This window comes from Lynx rufus, unplaced genomic scaffold (genome assembly GCF_022079265.1).
Source record: "Lynx rufus isolate CCGP_SWC_20201006 ecotype Redwood Valley unplaced genomic scaffold, mLynRuf1.p SCAF_17, whole genome shotgun sequence".
NCBI lineage: Eukaryota > Metazoa > Chordata > Mammalia > Carnivora > Felidae > Lynx > Lynx rufus.
Window position 1 is genome coordinate 29788876 of NW_025814831.1, and position 17783 is coordinate 29806658.

The window sequence follows — 17783 nt, forward strand, 5'->3', positions numbered from 1 at the left end:
TTATATACCTGGAAATGGAATTGCTGGATCATGTGGTAATTATGTGTTTACTTTTTCTGAGGAACCACCATATGGTTTACTGTTTTTTTTCCCTAATTAATAATTATAGATCTGCATTATCATTAAAAATTTTTTTTAAGTTTATTTTGAGAGAGAGAGAGAGAGAGAGAAAGAGTGTGCATGTGTGCACACAAGTCAGGGAGGGGCAGAGAGGGAAAGAGAGCGAGAATCCCAAGCAGGTCCGCATTATCAGCGCAGAGCCCGACCCGGAGTTCAAACTCACTGACTACAAGATATGACCTGAGCTGAAATCAAGAGTCGGATGCTTAATCGACTGAGCCACCCAGGCGCCCGCCCCTGCATTATCATTTTTAATGGCTGTATAGGATTTCAATGTATGGATATATCATGGTTTATTAGATACTTCTGTAATGGTAACAGTTTTGCTATTATGAACAATGCTATGATCATTCAACAGTACTATTTATTCATCAGATACTAATTGAACACTGGCTACGTGCTGGGCGTATGCAATGGCTCTTCTGTACATATATATTTAAACACATCCATTTACTTAGAATAAATTTTTTTAATGTTTGTTTATTTTTGAGAGGGGGGAGGGGCAAGGAGAGAGGGAGACAGAATCTGAAGCCGGCTCAAGGCTCTGAGTTGTCAGCACAGAGCCCAATGTGGGACTCGAACCCATGAACTGTGAGATCATGACCTGAGCTGAAGTCAGACTCTCAACTGACTAAGCCACCCAGGCATCCCTAGAATGGGATTTTTTACATTTTACATCCCTAGAATACATTTTTTACAAGTGGGACTGTTGGGTCAAAGGATGGGCATATTTTGAAATGTCTTTATTTTCTTGAAAGCTCTTACAATGATAAACTGTTGATAGGTAGAATCTCAATAGTAGTGAATAGGAGTGCCAGATTTTATATGCCTTATAGAACACTTATGGATCTTACTGATGTGTTATATGATTATAACACATACCTTATAGAACAGTATGGATCTTACTGATATTTTTAGTATTTGTCAATCTGAAATGATAATTTGTGTCTCTTACTAATGAAATTTACATCTTGTGCTTATGATTTTATTTCTTCTTTCGTAAGTTATATTTTCATGTGTTTCTACCCATGTTGTTTTATTAATTTATAGGAGCTGTTTATACATTAAGGGCATTAAATCTCTGTTTTATATTGTAGATACTTTACTAATTTGTCATTCATGTCTTAACTTTCCTTCATGATGACTTTTGCAGTGTAGATGTTTTACATCTAAAATAAAGTTATTTATTGATTGATTGATTGATTGATTGTAATCTCTACACCCAGTGTGGGGCTCAAACTCAGGACCCCTAGATCAAGAGTTGCATGCTCTTCCAACTGAGCCAGCCAGGCACTCATAGATGTTTTACATTAAAAAAAAAAATTTTTTTTTTAACGTTTATTTATTTTTGAGAGACAGAGGGAGACAGAGCGTGAGTCAGGGAGAGACAGAAAGGGAGACACAGAATCCAAATCAGGCTCCAGGCTCTGAGCTGTCAGCACAGAGCCTGATGTGAGGGTCAGACCCACGAACGGTGAGATAATGACCTGAGCCAAAGTTGGACTCTCAACTGACTGAGCCACCCAGGCAGCCCTGTTTTACATTTTTATAGTCAGTCTATGATTTCTACTTTGGTACCTTGTTCTGGTGGTCTTTCCTCACCCTAATTTACATTTATGGGGTTTTTTTTTTGTTGTTTTTTGTTTGTTTTGCATATAATAGATTTCTAGAAAATGTCTTTTAGAAATAGAAATCTCTGCATGAACTGATTATATCTATGTTTTGGACTAAATCTAATATCATAAATAGGGAAAATGTGTAGAAGGTAGGTGAGGAATCAAAACTTAATTTTTTTTTGTTTTTAATGAAAATCTTCATAGAGATTAATGAAAACTTTCTAGACCTGTGCTTGCCATAGAAAACAAAGTACATATTGAACCTAATTTGCTTTTTAGTGATCTCTGAAGAGGTTAGGGATGCATTTCCTTGTTCCTTATTAATTTAGTTATGTAGGCTATGGTAGATGGGAGAAATGATCCACCAACCCCAGAGATATTCTAAACATTTTCTTAAAAGTTTATTTATTTGTTTTGGGTTGACTTGGTGGCTCAGTCGGTTGGGCAACTGACTTCTGCTCAGGTCATGATCTCGCAGTTCATGAGTTTGGGCCCAATGTTGGGCTTTGTGCTGACAGCTCAGAACCTGGATCCTACTTCAGCCTCTGTGTCTCCCTCTCTCTGCTCCTCCCCTGCTCGTGCTCTGTCTCTCTCTGCCTCTCTCTCCCTCTCAAAAAAAAAAAAAAAAAAAAAAAAACATTAAAAAAGTTTATTTATTTATTTTGAGAGACGGCAAGAGAGAGGGAAAGCATGAGCAGGGGAGAAGCAAAGAGAAAGGGAGAGAATCCCAAGGAGGCTCCACACCCAGGGTGGGATCCCACACAGGGCTTTATCCCACAAGGGTGAAATTGTGACCTGAGCCTATATTGAGAGTTAGACACTTAACCGACTGAGCCGCCAGGTGCCTGGATCCCAGAGATATTCTAAAAACAGACTCTCCCTGGGCACCTGGGTGGCTTAGTCAGTTGAGCCTCTCACTCTTGATTTTTGGCTGGGGTCATGATCCCAGGGTCTGGAATTGAGCCCCATGATGGGCTGTGTGCTGAGTGTGGAGCCTGCTTGGAATTCTCTCTCCCTCTGCCCGTCTCCCCCATTTGCGCTCTTTCTCTCTAAAATAAAAATTAAAAAACATTCTCTCTCTCTCTCTTTTTTTTAAGTAGGCTCCATGCCTAATGTGAAGCTTCAACTTATGATCCTCAGATCAAGAGTCAGGTGCTCTACCAACTGAGCCAGCCAGGCACCCCAACCCCAGAGATATTCTAGAATTTACTTGCTCCCAAAATTTCTTGCACTATGTGTTAGAAGTTCCTGAAATGGATGTTGGTTCAATTGATACTCTGCTTTTTGCTTTTATAGCCATTTTTCCTTTTCTAAGTCCCTAAATCACGTTCCTTGAGACTTTTGATTGCTATTTACCTCTGTTCACTTCTCTATCCGGTTGCCATATCTGGTCCCTATTTTTTTTTTTCTTTTCTGTATTTTTATTTTTTCTATCCCTTTTGTTTCTTTCCTCTATTTCAACTTAAAGTGCAGTGAAGATTGGAAGCACTTTACTTCTGGCTTTGAAGAAACTAATCATACTATGAAATCTTCAGTTTTTATGTACAGATACTTTGCAACAATGTGTACATTTTAGGTTTCCTTAAACCCTTGAGTGTACAGCTTTTCTGGATATTTGAGTTTTGCTAGCTACTTGGATGATAGTGTACATGTAGAGGAAGTATTGTCATTTGACCTAAAATATAATTATAAAATATATTAATATTTATAATACAATGATACCGGGGTGCCTTGCTGGCTCAGTTGGAAGAGCATGTGACTTTTTTTTTTTAAGTGTTTTATTTTATTTTGAGAGAGAGTGTGTGCTCCTGAGAGAGAGCATGAGTGGGGGAGGGGCAGAGAGAGAGGGAGACACAGATTCCAAAGCAGGTTCCAGGCTCTGAGCTGTCAGCAGAGAGCCCGATGTGGGGCCTAAACCCCACATCGAGATCTGCGAGATGATGACCTGAGCCGAAGTTGGATGCTTAACCTACTGACCCACCTAGGCACCCCGGAGCATGTGACTCTCGATCTTGGAGTCGTGAGGTTAAGCCCCATGATGGGTGTAGAGATTACTTAAAATGAATAAGTTAAAACTTAAAAAAAAAAAAATGATATTATAAAAATGTTTTTGAGCTTTATGAACTTAATAGTGCATCTGCCTTGTGACCTTGTGACCAAGTCATTTAAGGTGGCATATTTTTTATTTTGTAAATTTAGATGATCTTTTAGCTTCCCTTTCCTTAGATAGAATTTTATTTACATGGCAAATGGAAGAGCCAAAGATTTAAAAGTCAGAGGACCTTAGGGATCATCTGTTGTCTATTTTGTTTCTTCTACAAATATTTACCTGGTACTGTTTTAGTCTTGAGGATACAGTGAAGTCTCTGGCTTCATAAAACTTACAGTCTTTTATGAAAAGAAGGTTGTGAAGAAACTGTGTAATCTTATTTAAAGATTCCTCACTTCATTTTGGTGGGTCTTTTTTTTTTTTTAATGTTTTATTTACTTTTGAGAGAGAGAGAGAGAGAGACAGAATGCAAGCTGGGGAGGGGCAGAGAGGGAGACACAGAATCGGAAGCAGGCTCCAGGCTCTGAGCTGTCAGCACAGACCCCGACGCGGGGCTTGAACCCACAAACCGTGAGATCATGACCTGAGCCGAAGTCAGACGCTCAACCAACTGACCCTGGTGGGTCTTAATATGCTCAAAAGAAAAAGGATCTCTTTCCTTATATGGCAAATCGCAATTCAAAAACTATAAGGCAGGAGGAAGGGACCCTGAATTAGTACAGTGCCTCTCAAAATTTTCTTTGTATGAATCACCTGACGTTCATGTTAAAATGCAGAACCTGTTTAGTAGGTATAAGGTAGGGCCTGAGATGGTACCAGTTGGTGAACCACATTTTGAGTACAAGGAATTCGTATGTAATTAAGAGAAGAGAATAGCATGCTACTACTTGGAGAAGAATGTTTTGGAGCCATGCAGCACAGGCTTGGAGTTGTGAGTAGCACATCACACTTGGCCTTGGCAAAATGTAGTTATGAGAGCTGTTAGTGGTTACATATTAAGAAGGGATATGATATTAAGGAGGTAATCACCCATTTTTGAAAGTCATTCAGAATTGAGATTGGATGGTGATTGGGTCTAACACCTTTGAACAGATACTGGGAAGTGAAAGGAGGATCTTCGTATATGATGAAAGTAAATATTTAGTTGGATAAACAGAATTTATGAGTTAAGTTTTGAGTAGGAGGTCTTAATTTGTAATTGGGAAGGTTTCCTCTTTATGATCACTGTAATTGGCATAGCAATTCTAGTAAAAAAAAAAAAATAAGTGTTTTGTTTTTTGTTTTTTTAAATAGATACTGTAGTTTTTTTCCATAGGCATGTTCTTTGTGGGAAGTATGTCAGATTTTTGTCTTCCAGGTCTGAATAAAGCTTAAATGCTGTGCTTAAGTTTCTTTCTCCGATCCGTTCCTCTAGGGACAGCTACTTGGAACATAAACCAACCTGGGAGTTCTTTCTTTCTTTCTTTCTTTCTTTCTTTCTTTCTTTCTTTCTTTCCTTCCTTCCTTCCTTCCTTCCTTCCTTCCTTCCTCCCTCCCTCCCTCCCTCCCTCCCTCCCTTCCTTCCCTCCCTCCCTTCCTCCCTCCTTTAAGTTTATTTATTTTTGAGAGAGAGAGAGAGTGTGCACCTGTGTGTGTGTGTGTGCACCTGTGCGTATGTGCATGCAAGTGGGGCAGGGGCAGAGAGAGAGAGGGGAGAGAGAATCCTAAGTAGACCCCAACCTGTTAGTGCAGAGCCTGACACAGGACTTGATCCCATAACCCTAAGATTCATGACCTGAGCCAAAATCAAGCGTTGGATGCTCAACCGACTGAGCCATCTAGGCACCCCTGTTTTGCTTTTTAAAACAGGCCTGTGTATCCAGGTTCTAATATGACAGGTCTGGGTACTTAAAATACACACTTAAAATTAGTTTTGAATGAAAACTTAAGAATTTTTACTTTCAGCTATTATAACTTCAGTTCCTGTTTTTTTAAAAAAGCCATTCGTTCATTCAGTCCTTTTTTCCAATAAACTATTTATTAATACTTGCCATTATTAAGGAATTGTACTAGGTGCTAGGAATATAAATGGAGCAAACTTGGTTGTAAGCCTTCAGATGTTTAGAAGTTAGTGTACAAAGGTACCTCTGAGTGTAAATCAGTGTTGTAAATAATCCCTTTTGTGCCAGGTCATTAATATATGATACATTTTTAATTTGTCTTCTGGAAAGTATATAAGCCAAATTTTTGGGTGGATTGTCCTTTGTTTTTACATTTTATCTATTTACCACAACTCTGTGTTATCTGTAATCATTCCTGTTTTGCAAGTAAGGAAATTGAGATTTAATGAAGTTGAGTAATTCTTCATACAATTATAAAGCTCTAAAATCCCACTTAATTTGGGGCACCTGGCTGGCTCAGTTGGTGGAGTGTGTGACTCTTGATCTTAGGGTTGTGAATTCAAGCCCCACATTGGGTGTAGAGATTACTTAAAAAAATAAAATCTCATTTTTTAAAGTTTTATTTATTTAAGTAATCTCTGCACCCAATGTGGGGCTTGAACTCACAACCTTGAGATCAAGAGTTGAATGCTCTTCTGACTGCGCCAGCCAGGTGCCCCCACCCCCTGCAAATAAAATCTTAAGTAATAATTTAAAAAATCCTACTTAATTTAAAAATTCATTCATTCCGCTGTTTTACCTCTTATATGTTGCAAGGTGTAAAGCCTCTATTACAAAACTTAGCCTGTTAAATTGTATTTGAGGTTTATGTGTCTATTTCCCTGTTAGATTGGGAGATTTTTAGGAGCAGGGACTAATCTTATTTATTTTGGGGCTTCCCCAGCAACTGGTAGAGTGTCTGTCACATTTTAGGTACCTAAAAAATGCTAGTTGAATAGTAAATATGTGGAATGTTAGAAGTAGAGGGGGTTTTAGAGCTCATGTAAGTTGCATACATACAAGAATTTCTAAAAAGAATTCTATATTGTTTACATGGGGCTATATAGGCTTTTGATTTTGACTCTTCAAGATATTTAAAAAACTATACTACTGTCTATCACATCATCTCATAAAAGAAACCATTTTAATAACAAAAAATAGGAAAGACAATCTCAGAGTAAGCACAGTTGGTAACTTTACACCCATTTTTTAGTCATGGCTGGCATCTGTTTAAGGATTAGATTTCAGGAACCATTATCTAAAACAACCCTCTCCTTTTAGAGATGGTATATCTGAACCCAGAGAAGTATCAAAATTCTTACAGCAAGGCAGAATGATAACTGAGTTTAGAACCCAGATCTTCTAACTCCTAGCCCAAGATTTTGATCCAGTCACCACAGTCTTCATTACATGGTGGGACTTAGGCACAGAGAATTTATTCTTTTTTTTTTAAGTTTGTTTTTGAGAGAGAGTGTGTGAGCAAGGGAGGGGCAGAGAGAGAGAGAGGGAGGGAGGGAGACACAGAATCCGAAGCAGGCTCCAGGCTCCCAGCTGTCAGCACAGAGCCCAATGTGGGGCTCAAAGTCACGAACCGGGAGGTCATGACCTGCGCCAAAGTCGGACATTCAACCGAGCCACCCAGGTGCCCTAATTCGTTCTTTCAGTAAGATCATATATCTAGTAAGTAGAGCTGGATCTTGAATCCGCATTATTCCACTTTTAGTGAGACCTGCGCGTTCACTTACATGTAATCTTAACCTACTCTGCCAGCACCCATTTAGTTGTGGAGATGGAATTATAAGTGATTGAAAGGAAATGTTTATATTTAGTATTTTCTTTCCTTAAAAATTGCAGATTTGGAGCTTCAGCAACTTCTTCCAGGGAGGAGGTCCAGTACAGCTGCTGTTGCAACCCAAGGTCTTGATTCACATCCATAGATTGGAATATTGGTGTACCAGCCATCCTCAGATACCTCACTAAGGACAGGTACGTGAAAGAGTAAAGAGAAGAAAAGTAGAATGACTGTAATGTCTTCCCTTCCTATTTCTAGTTAGATACAAACAGTTGACTACCTTTAAAACTTGGCCCTTTATTCCAGTAAAAATAAAGCATTTGAAATCTTAGGTGAGTGGGGCAAAATATTTTCTTGATGGTAAAATATGTGTCAAAATGTTAACAGTGGTGAAACTTAGTGTAATTAAAGGTTTTCTTCTTCCTCTTTTTGTGCATTTTTCAAATTTTATTTATGAGCTTATGTTATCTATTGTTTACTTAGTGGTTCAAAACATACCACAGTCATTTATTTTGATTATGTTTCTGTAATTTGGTCAAGACTTACTTGGGGGGGACAGTTTGTCTCCGTTAATATGTAGCCTGAGGTGGAGTAGCTGGAAGGGTGGGGTGGCTTGATTGGCTGAGCGGTGGAATCGTTTGAAGACTTGCACACTCATGTGTCTGGTGGTTAACGCTGGCTATTGGCAGGGACCTCAGCCTGGGCTCTTGGCCAGAACACCTACACATGACCTTTCATTTTGGCTGCTTGGCTTCCTCACAGCATGGTGGCTAGGTTCCAAGAGAGAGCATCCCAGGAGAACAAGGTGAAGTTGCATGGCATATTTGACTTAGTTTTGGAAGTCACATAGTCTTAAATCTGCTTTTTTCTGTTGGTTGAAGTAGTCAGTAAGGCCCACCTATGTTCAGAGGAGGGGGTAGACATAGACCACACCACTTGAAGGGAGGAATATCAACATCTCATTATAAGAAGAGATACAATGGGATGGAATCTCCCATTGTAGCTATCTTGGAAGAATATAATGGGCCACAGTTTGTATTACTTTTAAGATGAAGAATATAAACAACATGTATAATATATGAAAAGAGGAATATTGGCAGGAAATTATGGTGTCTGAGTCCAGTAAGAATTTTGCGTGCGTTTCCTGAGTAGAGTATGATGCTGAAAATAAGATGCCTAAACAGGAAGAGGTGAAATAGATTTTGAATTTTTGTTTGTATCAACAAAGCAGCATAATGAAAAATAGAGATAAAAATTTATAAACAAGATGCAGAATAAAATTCGGGGGCATCTGGGTGGCTCTATTGGTTGAGTGTCTGACTCTTGATTTCCGCTCAAGTCATGATCTCACAGTTTCTGAGTTCGAGCTCCTTATTGGTCTCTGTGCTGACAGCATGGAACCTGACTGGGATTCTCTGTCTCCCCCCCAACCCCAAAATAAATAAACATTAAAAAATAAGATCTGCATCTTTGGTTTTTTGTTTTTGAGTCAGAATTGACTGAGTTTATGAAACAATGTAGTTTATATTTCTTTTATTTTAGTTCAAAGGCTACTTGTTTTTTCCCCCCTTATTTTAATAATTGGAGAATTATTTGGGAAACTGGTTTCCAATATGGTAGATTTAAGAAACTAGTGCCAGTGTTATTGTATGCATCAGGTTTGTTTTTTCTGCTGCTTTTGAGGAAAACTGTGTAAGCTCTTTTTGGATTGTACAATTTTACTTGCTAAATTTCTGGTAATTAAACATTTTTTTCCAATGGAACAAGAAAACTTACCAAGTTGTAGAGTATTTGGTTGTATTAATCACACTTACTCACCATTTATATAAATTACCTGTTGCAGGTTTGAATATAGCTAGTACTTAATTTCTGGATGTAATGGGGTAATATTTTTAGATTATCCTCTAAGTATTACATGGAGATGTTGTTCACTATAGGTGGGAAATAAGCTATAATTAATATGTACTATTATATATATACATATACTCATTATCTCTTAGACCCAGAAAATTTTTTTGCTGTCTAGATATGAGCCTAATTTGGCAGCATTGGTTCAGTCCTATTTCCTAGGTACTCACAGGTAGATATCCTACAGTGGAAAATGACTGAGCCAGCAATTGTGACAATAGAGGTAATCTCAGAAGTTTGCTCTTTACTGTGAATAATCAGAATTGACTGAGTTTATGAAATAATATAGTTTATATTACTTTATTATTTTCAATTCAAATTCAAGTTAGTTAACATACAGTGTAGTCTTGGCTTCAGGAGTAGAACCCAGTGATTGATCTCTTACATATGACACCCAGTGCTCATCCTGAAAAGTGCCGTCCTTGATGCCCATCACCCATTTAACCCATTCCCCCTCCCACCCCTCCAACAACCCTCAGTTTGTTCTCTGTATTTAAGAGTCTCTTATGGTTTGCCTCCCTCACTGTTTTTATCTTATTTTTCCTTATCTTCCCCTATGTTGATCTGTTGAGTTTCTCATTCCATGTGTAAGTGAAATCATGATATCTGTCTTTCTCTGAGTTATTTCACTTAGCATAATACCCTTTAGTTCCATCCACATTGTTGTAAATGATTTCATTCTTTGAAACAATATATTTTAGTTCAAAGTGTAATAAATGGGAAAGCTGTTCTGTTTCATTTTTCATTTAAAAACAAGATGAGATGTTTTCCAGTAGATGTAGATTGGGAATAATGGTTAGTGTAAAATATTGTATATTAAATAACAATAACAACAATATATGCATATATACACAAACATATAAAACTTTTGTCATTAACTTACCTTATTTTTTGTTTTAAGCATTTTTAAGTTTATTTTGAGAGAGAGGGAGAGAGTGTGTGTGTATGTGTGTGCAAGTGGGGAGGGGTCGAGAGGGAAAGAGAATCCCAGGCTGCACTGTCAGCGCAGAGCCCAGCACAGGGCTTGATTGATCGCAAACCACAAAATCATGACCTGAGCTAAAACTAAGAGTCAGATGCTTAGCCAACTGAGCCACCCAAGGTGCCCCTGTTTTAAGCATTTAAAAAAATTTTTTAATGTTCATTTATTTCTGAGAGAGAGTGTGAGAGTCAGAATGTGAGCAGGGGCAGGGCAGAGAAAGAGACGGAGACACAGAATTCAAAACAGGCTCCGGGCCCTGAGCTGTCAGCACAGAGCCCTGCGCGGGGCTCTAACTCGGGAGCGTCAAGACCATGACCTAGGCCGAAGACTGAAGATGGACGCCTAACCGACCGAGCCACCCAGGTGCCACAACAATAAAAACTTCTAAAAAACCCTATAGAAATTGCAAATATGATTTGTGTTTACTCTGTGACATTTTATTCAATCCATGGAAGGAGGTAAATGATAAAAGTTCTTTTGTAAAGATGAATATGTAAATATTCTTTTAACATGCAAAAAAAATTTGAATAATTGTGGAAGGCAGAAATTATATTTCTTTGGGGTTATTGGTTATCCTACTCATCAGTATTCTTTTTTTTTTTCTTTAGTATTCCCATCTCTAAAATTACAGTGACACTCCATTGAAAAATGACATTCGGTTCATGCTTATACAGATTTTTGGCAAAACAGAAGTTGTGTGACTTTCTTCTCTGGAACTCCCCACCCCATTATTAAAAATTAGAACACTGGGGTGCCCGGGTGGCTTAGTTGTTTAAGCTTCCAACCTTCAGCTTAGGTCATGATCTCATAGCTTGTGAGTTCGAGCTCCGCATTGGGCTCTATGCTGACAGCTCAGAGCCTGGAACCTGCTTCAGATTCTGTGTCCCCTCACTGTCTGCCCCTCCCCCACTTGTGCTCTGTCTCTCTGAAAAATAAACATTAAAAAATTTAAAAAAAGGTATAACACCTTTTGTGTATGAAATATTTAACAAAAGTGTAAAATTTGTGGTAAGGAAGTGATTGGCATTGCATAAAATTTACCATATTAACTCTTTTTTAGTGTAATGTCAGTAAATACATTCACATTGTTGTACAACCCAATCTCTAGAACTTTTCATCTTGTGAAACTGAAACTTGATACCTGTTAAACAACTCCCTATACTCCCATCCCCTCGCCCCTGGCAACCAGGATTCTATTTCTGTCAATGAATTAGACTACTCTAGGTACCTCATATAAATGAAATCATACAGTATTGTCTTTTTGTGACTGGCTTATTTCACTGAGCATAATGTCCTCAAGGACATTTGATGTAGTATATGTGAGAATTTCCTTCATTTTTGTTTTAAATTTTTTAAAAATGTTTGTTTATTTTTGAGGGGAGGGGAAGATCAAGTGGGGGCGTGGTTGAGAGAGGGAGACACAGAATCCGAAGCAGGCTCCAAGCTCCAAGCTGTCAGCACAGAGCCTGATGCGGTGCTCGAACTCACGAACCATGAGATCATGACCTGAGCTGAAGTCGGAAGCTCCACCAACTGAGCCACCCAGGCGCCCCAGAATTTCCTTCATTTTTAAGGCTAAATAATATTCTATTATATGTATACACCACATTTTTTAATCCATTCTATAAAAATAGTTTCACTTGTTCCTTTCCAAGTTGGATTTATTTATTTATTTTTTTAAATTCTCTAGCTAGAATGTCTAGTACAGTGTTGAATAGGACATTGTTTTTAATGCTTTTTTTTTTTTTTTTTTTTTTTTTTTTTTTTTGAGAGCATGCAAGCAGGGAAGAGGGGCAGAGGGAAAGAGAATCTTAGATAGGCTCCACACTGAGGGTGGAGCCTGGCTCAGGGCTAAGTCCCATACGCATGACCTGAGCTGAAATCAAGAATTGGACACTCAACTGACTGAATGACCTGGGCACCCTTAATGCATAACTATTTATAGTGTTTAATAGAGCTAGGCTTATTTTCTGCATTTTGCCAAGGAGGTCTTGCCTTTTGACGCATAGGATGATGGTTCATGTTATGTGAAGTACTAAGTTTTCTTTTTGTCAATTCAGTAATATTGTAATAGCTTAATCGTTCATCAAGACAGGATTATTTTACATTATAAGGTATCGTTAAAAGTATAGATTTATCTTGATTTTAACCTGATTATAATATTTTTTTTTTAATTTTTTTTCCAACGTTTATTTATTTTTGGGACAGAGAGAGACAGAGCATGAACGGGGGAGGGGCAGAGAGAGAGGGAGACACAGAATCGGAAACAGGCTCCAGGCTCTGAGCCATCAGCCCAGAGCCTGACGCGGGGCTCGAACTCACAGACCGCGAGATCGTGACCTGGCTCAAGTCGGACGCTTAACCGACTGCGCCACCCAGGCGCCCCGTTAACCTGATTATAATATTTTAAAGAAATGTTAGCTTCTGAGAAAGTTTGGAAGTTTACTAACTCCAAGTTACTTTTACAAATTTACAAATTGAGGAGTCTGTGTCAGAGGATTGACAGTAAAGACTTCCTAGGTCCCTGTTCATTAGGATACAGATTGTATGTTAATCACTAAACATTCATATTAGTGATCTAAGGATAAGAGAAGTGAACAGGTGAGGAAAATTGTTGAGGTCTGATTGGAAGAAAGTCATGCTGTCATTAATGGAGATATTTTACAGAGATGTTTTTCTTTCATCATCTGTAGAAAAGAAAACTTGTTCATTAATTCTGAATTTCAAATAACTGTTTGAATTTATAAGAAAAAACTATAAGAAAGATGAATCTTAAAAGCCTTTTCTGACTATAGCAGGAGGAAATCAGAACTCCCCCTCCCACTGGGATAATTTAATCTTTGGAAAAAGGAGACTTTAAGAATTTTGACATCTTTGAATCTCTTGAAAGTCTTAAAACTGGATAAATGTCAGGAAAGTCCAATTTAGACAGTAGTTAGAGGTAAATTAGAAAATCAGTGCTTAAGGGGCGCCTGGGTGGCTCAGTCGGTTAAGCGGCCGACTTCGGCTCAGGTCATGATCTTGCGGTCCGTGAGTTCGAGTCCCGCATCGGGCTCTGTGCTGACAGCTCAGAGCCCGGAGCCTGTTTCAGATTCTGTGTCTCCCTCTCTCTGACCCTCCCCCATTCATGCTCTGTCTCTCTCTGTCTTAAAAATAAATAAACGTTAAAAAAAATTTTTGAAAAAAAAAATCAGTGCTTAATAAAACCAGGGTTAGAATGAGCAGTGAGGGGTGAGTTAAAGATTAACCAGGTATTTTGACATTGATATTTAAGTCACATCTCCTCTTTTTGAGTATTATGTGTTAATACTAGTTTATATATATTAAAAAGTTCTGTTTAACAGAAAAACATAATGGAATGAAAAATGTGTTATTTTCAGAGTCTATTAATCATATAAGAAAAAGTGGTTATACATATCATAAAACTGTACCACTGTCCAGCATGTTGCATTTTATCTGATTTGTGACACATTGATTAAGAAGTAAAGGAGAATAGAGGCTTGAGCACCTTACAGAGCTAAGTCTGTAAAGTAATGACAATGCCATAAGAAGGAATTTCTCAGATCTCAGGGTACTAAATTAAAATTAACTCTTGGGGCATCTGGGTGTCTCAGTCAATTAAACATCTGACTCTTGGTTTTGGCTTAGGTCATGATCTCACGACTCACAAGTTTGAGCCCCGCATAGGTTCTGTGCTGATAGTGCTGAGCTTGCTTGGGATTCTCTCTCTCCCTCTCTCTCTCAAAATAAATAAATAAATAAACATTTAAAAATAAAAAAATTCTTTCACCAGAGCAAAGCTGAGATTGTATTGATTGGGTCTGGTTTTTGGAATTTTAAGATTAATAAAAATATTGTTTATTTTATTGATGTAATATGTACCGGTTAAATATGTAATCTCAGTAATTTTTGATGTGATAATTTGATAGCCTTACTCTGCATTTTAACTTGAAGCAAGTCCTCTTTGAGTTCTCACTATCACTGTCTTACATTTAGGTCTCCATGGTGTCTTTTGACTGTCAATTAGGCCCCTTAACAACCTTTTTACTTCCACCTTTCTGTTTTCTAGGCAATTAGGAACTTACTTTGCATAGATTTCTACATTAAAATATTCACATTATGTTTAGTTTTTGTTTTCAAGCAGTTTTATTGACAAATAATTTATATACATAAAATTCACTTGTAAGGGTACAAATCAGTGATTTTTAGTAAATTTACAAAGTTGTATAGTCATCACCACAATTCAGTTTTAGAACATTTTCATCACCTCCTAGAAATCCCTTCTGCCTATTTGTAGTGAATTCTTATTTCTAACCCCAGCCTCAGGTAATCATAAATCTACTTTCTGTCTCTAAAAATTTGCTTTTCCTGGAGATTTGATATAAATGGAATCATACAACATGTGGTCTTGTGTCCAGCTTCTTTTACTTACCTTAATGTTCTTGAGGGCCATTATATTGTAGCATGTATCAGCATTGTTCCTTTTTATTATTGAGTAGTATTCTGTTGTATGGATACACCAATTTTATTTATTTATTTATGAATTTATAAATTTATGATTTTTATTTTATTAAATTTTTTAAAAGTTTGTTTTGAGAAACAGAGAGAGTGAGTGGGGAAGGGGCAGAGAGAGAGAGTGAGAGAGAATCCCAAGCAGACTCTGCACTGTCAGCACGGAGTCTGATGTGGGGCTCAAAGCCACAAACTATGAGATCATGACCTGAACTGAAACCAGGTGTCGGATGCTCAACTGACTGAGCCATCCAGGCACCCCTGATTTTATTTTTAAGTGATCTCTACACCCAGCATGGGGCTTGAACCTACAACCCTGATATCAGGAGTCACATGCTCTACTGACTGAGCCAGCCAGGCATATACTATCTAATGCTGGATATACCAATTTAAAAAGTTAATTCATCAGTTGATGGGCGTTTGAATTATTTCTACTTTTCATCTATTATTTTATTTATTATGTCATCATTTAAACACTTTCTACTTTGTACATTTAATATATGTATACATTTAATATATTTGACCATAATAATGTCTAAATGTAATAAATATACATATATTGAGGGGATATACTCAAAAGTTTTTAGTAATGGGTATGGGATCAAAAAAGTTTGGAAGTCACTGTTCTAGTCCACAACAGTCAGAAAATAGAAAACATCTAGAATTATCCTTAGTCACAGGTCTGATTGTACCATTCATAATTATACTTTGCTATCTGTGAAGAAAAGGTAAAATTCTTAATGTGATGTTTAAGGAGCTGTACCTTTATGGACCTACACTTTTTATCTGTTTTCTAGCTACACTTCAATCTTACAGCTCAGTGCTTCTGTTTATTTTTACGGGTTTTTTTTTTTTTTTTTCCAGTGCTTCCTTTAAGATTATTCTTACCAAATTCCTTGTAGTTCCTTTAATATACGATGCTCTTCTGCCTTTGAGCTTTTGCCAGCTCTTCCTACTTCCCAGAATGCTGTGTCCTGCCCACCTTGTCTTTTTAGGGGTACCACAATATATCATTTAAGCTCCAGCTAAATCACTTCTCTGAAGTGCTCCCTAGCTTGTCCATTGAATTGCTTCATCTTCTGCAATAACTCTGTATCTAGTATGTACCTTTATTATAGCAGCTCTCAAACTAAATTGCAGTTATTTACTACATCCTATCCTAGACTGCTACCTCCTTGAGGACAAAGAAGGGGCCTTATTCATCCAATACTTATTGCTTAAGTGAATGGAATAGCCTTATGAATGAGGCACTTGGATGACCCTGATAGTGATTACTTCTGGATGGAGCTCTACCCATTATCTCAGTTTTCAAAGTTTTTGTTATGTATTACATTGGGTCCATACCTACATAAGTTGAGGGTGAGCTCAGAGTTCATAAACAACTTTATGGACTCATTTCCCTGAGGACACAGAGAAAAGGAAAAAAAAAAATGGAGTTTGTCCTGTCCACTTAGAGGCAAGGGCTCCATTGAATGGAGAGGAAGGTTCCCCTCTAAATTTTCACCCCTGGAGGCTTTCTATTTTCAGATACTCTTGCTGCTGCTGCTGCTGCTGCTTTGCTGTACTCACCACAGAAGACCTGGGGACTGGAACATGAAAGGATGGGGAGAAAGAGAGGAAAAATTCCCAAAGGATTTGGGAATCCTCACTTTTTCTGAGCGTTACACGTTCCCTTTTCTAGCTTTGAGCGAGAGCTAGAGGGCTTCTGTATTTCTCACCACCTGTGCCATAGTGCTCACTTCTGAGTTTTGGATTGTGTTGAGTTTAGGCTGGAAAATACTAGAGGAAAGAAATGTTAAGTTCACAGCAGGTTCAGTGATACTTTGAATTCTGGTGCTGTTCCCAAATCCACCTGTAATATTTACTTTTCAGGGTCTTCAAATAGTTGTTGATGCATACTGTCCAGGTTTTATAGTTCAGTGAGAGATAAAGGGAGGTGTTTGTTTATCCTATTACCAAACAAGAAGTCTTCTCAGTACTTTGGTTTTAACATTTTATTTTGATATAGTTCTAGATTCATAGGAAGTTGTAAAAAGAGGAGAGGTCTGGTGTGACTTTTACCTAGTTTTCCCCAGTGGTTATATTTTACATAGTTATAGCAAAATACCCAAGCCAGGAAACTAACATTAATGCCAACTTTTATTATGAGACATTTCAAGTGTGTAAGAATGTTGAAAGAAGAGTACATTGAACATCTGTATCTCTCTGATAATTCAGTAACTTAAATATTTTGTCATACTTTGTATATATGCTTTATATATATATATTCTAATACATGTGTATTTTTTTCTGTGAACCATGAAAGAAAGTTGCAGGCATCATGATACTTCATCCCTAAGTACTTAAGTGTCCATCTTCTAAAAAAAAAAAAAGGTCATTATACTTCAATAAATATGTAATAAAAGCAAATTATTTTTCTTTTTTTTTTTTTAAATTTTTTTTTTCAACGTTTATTTATTTTTGGGACAGAGAGAGACAGAGCATGAACGGGGGAGGGGCAGAGAGAGAGGGAGACACAGAACCGGAAGCAGGCTCCAGGCTCTGAGCCATCAGCCCAGAGCCTGACGCGGGGCTCGAACTCACGGACCGCGAGATCATGACCTGGCTGAAGTCGGACGCTTAACCGACTGCGCCACCCAGGCGCCCCAAATTATTTTTCTATTTAACTCCCAATACCATATCATACCTAAGAATATTAGCGATATGAATTTGGGGAGACAGTGGTCTTAATGTTCCCAGGTTTTTGTTTTGAAGTTTACTCTTGAAGGCTTAAGTTATTATTTGAGGGGATGGCCCTCTTGATGATATACTCGTGGTAATTGTTTTGAGAGTCTGAGCTCCTACCATGTGTGCAATTCAGAGCCCCTGGATCTTCCTGATTCTG

The 17783-nt window shown here is 37.8% G+C and overlaps 1 protein-coding gene across 7 annotated transcripts in view; it reads left to right on the plus strand.

Annotated features, from left to right (window-relative positions):
- NUMB (NUMB endocytic adaptor protein) overlaps positions 1-17783 on the plus strand; it is a 197822-nt gene that overhangs the window by 39519 nt on the left and 140520 nt on the right. For all 7 annotated transcript variants that reach the window (XM_047079394.1, XM_047079392.1, XM_047079399.1 and 4 more), the window contains one exon: positions 7560-7691. The gene's annotated coding sequence lies outside the window, so the exon portion shown is untranslated. The remainder of the gene's footprint in view (positions 1-7559; positions 7692-17783) is intronic.